Source organism: Haplochromis burtoni, unplaced genomic scaffold (genome assembly GCF_018398535.1).
Source record: "Haplochromis burtoni strain Fernald_Lab_line unplaced genomic scaffold, NCSU_Asbu1 Contig_3358, whole genome shotgun sequence".
In the NCBI taxonomy this organism is placed as follows: Eukaryota; Metazoa; Chordata; class Actinopteri; order Cichliformes; family Cichlidae; genus Haplochromis; species Haplochromis burtoni.
Genome location: NW_024585719.1, coordinates 2,391 through 7,182, shown reverse-complemented (window position 1 = coordinate 7,182; position 4,792 = coordinate 2,391). Strand labels below are relative to the sequence as shown.

At 42.6% G+C, this 4,792-nt stretch overlaps 1 long non-coding RNA gene across 3 annotated transcripts; it reads left to right on the top strand.

The window, feature by feature from the left end:
• Positions 1–95: 95 nt before the first annotated feature.
• On the top strand, positions 96–4,786 carry LOC121813897. Of its 3 annotated transcripts, none has more exons than XR_006053951.1 (5): positions 96–1,947; positions 2,055–2,157; positions 2,314–2,459; positions 3,263–3,381; positions 4,634–4,786. It is a non-coding gene; the product is annotated as an uncharacterized LOC121813897 (long non-coding RNA). The 3 variants fall into 3 exon arrangements; XR_006053950.1 differs by having other exon boundaries at positions 3,263–3,386; XR_006053952.1 differs by lacking the exon at positions 4,634–4,786 and adding an exon at positions 3,466–4,627 and having other exon boundaries at positions 3,263–3,386.
• Positions 4,787–4,792: the final 6 nt, after the last annotated feature.

Here is a 4,792-nt window from a genome sequence, read left to right as displayed (position 1 = left end):
TTTTTAGATGGGTTTATTTGTGGTGAATATAAAGTATAAAGTTTCCTTTCGTTACTCCTCGTCAGTGTTTGACCCCCCCCCCCCATGGCCTCTGTCTTCACGGTGACCTAGCGTTCATCTCTTGTCAGCGTCTCTCCTGTTTTTACAGTCTAAACAGTGTTTGAATGGAAGCAGATACAGTGAGAGAGGTGTGTGTTTGGGAGATATTAACGCTGTAATGAAAGACAGATGCTGTAACTCTCTGTCCTCCCAAAGTTACACACAAACACATAAATAAGGCTATTTAGTCTCTTCTTTTAGTTCAAAATAACACACACACACACACACAATGGCCTCCTCCTAAGAAACAGATCCACTGCTTTGGCTGCTAAATAGTTTACTGTGTTTACGTCTTACTGCTGTAGGAAAGGAAGTTTTAATGAGGCCAGTGCGAGCTGTAAATGTTTTCCTTCGGTCTGTTCCCACAGGCTGCAGACAAGCTTGCTGGGTTTCTACAGTGGTGTCGAGCTTCTTCTGCCATGGCCCACTTTGGAATCTGAAGAAAAAGTTTTATCCCTTTTTAATGATTATGATTTTCAAAAACACATTTGAATTTTACCTGAACAACAGTCGGGTTAGAGCTGCAACATCCCACCTACAGTGACTCAGTCTGAGAACAACAGAATGAAGTGATGATCCTAAAATGGCCTTTGCTGGGTGGGAGTATTTATGTGTCTCTCTTTGTCTTCACCCCTGTGATATATTGGTGAGTTAACCCAGGTGTGTCCTGTCTGTGCAGGGATAGGCTCCAGCTCCACTTCATTCTGACCAAAGCGATTAAGAAAAAAGGATGAATTTAGTAGGCAAATAAAGATACCCACTGTGCCACAGTAACCATGGTGTAGCTAGTGGGCAGTGGAAGGAAAGTGCAGGATTAGGCATGTCCATTCAAGAAAATCAGTCATCTCTAAGAGCTTACCATCTAAGGTAAGACCTGGACACTGTTGGTGGGTAGCTTGGTGACATCATCCATGATACTCAGTTATACACAGTTTATTTATTGTCAGTGTGTTGGTGTGATGGACACAGGGATTATGATGGTCACAGGAATTATTAGAAAAACCAGGGTTTCCATTTAACCCCCAAAAATTATATTTACAAAAATAACAAACGTTGAGCTCATAAAAGAGGTCAAAGAAACAACTCTAAACTCAGCCCAAACAAACATAACTGACCTAAACAGGAAATGACACACAAGGGTTTATATAATGGCTGATCAGACCACTATGACACATGAGGGGTAACTACATAAAACGCAATCATAAACCACAAAAATTATGCAGTACAGCCTGGTTTGTTTATAAAGTCAACACCAAAGAAGAAAGTCAAAATCACTGAACCCTAAACTCAAATATGTAATCAAATACAAAAGCTTTTTTTTAACATTGTCTCCTTCAGCAGGAAGTGGTGGTGCGGTCCAATTATCCCTCTTTGTATTTAAGGGCTTTAAACCCTGGCCTCCACCTTTTGTCTGGTAACTCTCAGGGATCATGGCAGGTAAGCAGCAAGTAAAAGAAACAAAGCTTAGTCAAACAAAGTAATGAACTGGTATAAATACATAACCTAAATGTGCACGCTTACAAAAAGAGCAAATGTATCCAAACCAATCAATAAACTTATTGGAAACTAAAGTGTGTTCTTGTGTTCAAATGAAGAAATGAAAATACAAGAGTTACCGACTTTCGAGTGTGGCCGTGGGTTTGGCCATCACAGTTGGCAAATTGAAGCTTTGGTGTGAAAGCACAAGCTGCCAGCAGCACTGCAGTTAGATGAACGGTGTCATTAATAAAAGTGTTGATCATCCTGCACCCTGACACTCCTTTCTGTCTCAGGCTGTCCTCCACTCAAAATGTTAACAGCTCCTGTTGTGTTGGCTCCCCTAAGAAGTACCAGCTCTGTTCAAAGCAGGTATGATATTGATCCTTTACTGATTGATTACAATAAGGAAACGGTAGAAATAAGTATTGAAGCTTTTGTCTGTGTTTGTTCGTTTTGTGTATGTATTTGTTTTGTAGCCGTGTCCCAGCACCAGTGTTAGCTTCAAGCAGCACCAGTGTTCCCAGTTCAACTCTAAAGCCTTTGGAAGGAGATACTATCAGTGGATACCCCTGTACCCAGGTCAGTGTCATGTGTCAGTTCACTTTCATCATCTACGTTTGACGATGCAACAGTAGATACAACATGTGAAGATTGTGTATTTGACACGATGTAGCCAGTACAATTTGTTGATGTTGTTAAAGAAATGCTTTCTTAAATGTGTCCTTCCCCATGTAGCCGATTACATCAGCATCTCCAATAGACCATGTGACCTGCAGTGTACCACCATCAGTGGTGAGCGACAGCTGCTGGTTCCTGCCCACGATGGCACCTCCTGTCGGGATACTAAAAACCATGGAGTGTGTATCGAGGGGATGTGTCAGGTAACCAACCAGAAAAAGTTCAGATGCTTTTTTACTGTAGAAAATCTTAATGAAATATTTTCAACATCATAGAAAATACACTCATTAGCTGCTTCGTTAGCTTGTACGCCGCCTTGTACGCCGTGGTGTTCATTCAACAAGGCGCTCAGACTTTTTCGTCTACTTTGGCAGGATGGCACAAGTGCTGCAGCTTTGTGGTCAGCATTTTCATGATGTTCCACTACATCCCACAGCTGCTCTGTCAGACTCATTGTGCTCGTCATGCATGATGCTTTTAATTTACCGCCGTGATTTCTCAGGCAGTCTGAGATGATATGAGCTGTTTGGTTCGAGTATCTGTTAGAGGAGGGTAAACTCTGCAGAGGAGGACGCAGCTGCTGTCAGTACTGAGGCATGCTGGGAACAGCCTTCACCTTTCAACACATGGTTTCACTTCACTATAAAGAAGTTCTTTGTATGTTCTGCCGTCGCTGTAGTAGGGGGGGAGCTAAAGGAGCTGACATTCATGACCTTTCTTCTTGAACCCAGATGTGGGGGCAGCTGACTGCCCTGTTGGGCTCCACGTCACCTTTCCTCCCCACTCTGACATGTGGTTGAACTCGGCTGTGTTTAAAAGTGTGCTTTAAAGAGCAAAACATGTGAACACCTTCACCCAATCACGTGGCTTGGAAGAATATATTTCCTGGTAGTAAAAATTCAAGTCAGGTGTTTCTGGTTGTTGTGAGAAAAAGCTGCATGAGTGTTGTCTCTGAAGAACAAACAGTGTCACATGTATGTGTATTATGTCTGCTCCTCTGTTCCAGCCTGTGGGGTGTGATGGGGAGCTGTACAGCAGTAAGACTGTAGACAGATGTGGTGTGTGCGGAGGAAACGGGACATCGTGCCAGCGGATCTCTGGATCCTACAGGATGGCACTCACACAGTTAGGTAACACACACACAGATAACCACATTCAACATATCTAACTGGCACAGGACGAGCATTTAGTGATTGTTTCACTCATCAGACAGCTCAAGGAAACCATTATCTTTACAACCACCTCAGCGAAATCCACTGCACGGTGTCCTGTAAACATGTGTCGTCATAGAAGCCTGAAACCGGGGTGGATGACTCCATGATGTCTTCACCCCCTTCTGCTGGTTTGTTACTACGCTGCCCGCCAGCAGGCTGCCCGCCAGCAGGACTCTCGAAGCGAGGGAAGCTTTTTCAACATATTTTTTAATGCCTTGATTTTGCCTGCAAGGAGCCAGACTTTGTAATCTTTTTTTTAAAAATTGGTCTTGAACATTAATGTTCTTGAATTTATGAGTTTTTATTTGGACACGGGAATGTTTTTCAGTCAGTTAAGTAACTTTACATTGATCCGACATCATTCTGTTTTTACACATAACAGAAAACTTAGCAAAGAAGACATTTTAAATTGCATCTGTAGGCAATTTATTGCTAGCAACACATACACCAGTTTGTTCTTAGTTGGACCAATGAAAAATGTTGTTTGACAGCATGGTTTTGTACCAACACGGCTTCCCAAAGAGATATTGCCATGAAACTTGGCATATTGCAACATGGTGTAAAGTACGTTCTTAAAACATCAGAAGAAACAGGAGAAGTTAAGGACAAAAGAAGTGGCACACCTGAAATTCTACAGCAGATGAACAGTTATGTCCTTCAGTAATAAGGAAAATATCCAGCAAAGACCTGACAGGATCTGAGAAATGCATCTGACCCTTCGGCTGATTCATTTACTTTCCACAGAAGCCTCATTAGACGTGCTCTGAATGGAAGGACGGCTGTCAAGAAGCCACTGTTAAGGAACAGAAAGAGGGAGAACAGGCTGAAGTATGCCACATTAGAACTGGACTGGAAATCGCAGGCAACGTAACTCTTATGGAGTGATGGATCCAAACGGACTGGATCTAATCAGGAGTCCAACTGTCTACAGCCATGTTTCAAAGATGTTGGAGGCAGACGTCGACGCATGGTGTAATCCCATCGTGTGATGCAGTACCAGTGCATTAAAAACATACTTAGATGGGTTAGCCTTCGCCAGAGATCTGTCCTCACCAGACTCAGTCCTCGTATTCACAGAAATGTGTTCCTGCTGATAAACTCTTGGAGTGTTTTTTCTTTCCAATTGTGTTGCAGTTTAGTGACAAGTTTGTTTTTGTCATCAGGTTATGTGTTTATCACCAACATCCCAGCTGGAGCTTCAGACATTCAGATCATAGAGAGGCACAAGACGGAGAACATCCTGGGTGAGAACGTACAGCTTCTTTAAGGTCAATATCATCAGGGACCATGAGGGACCATGGTTCAATATCATCAAATATATG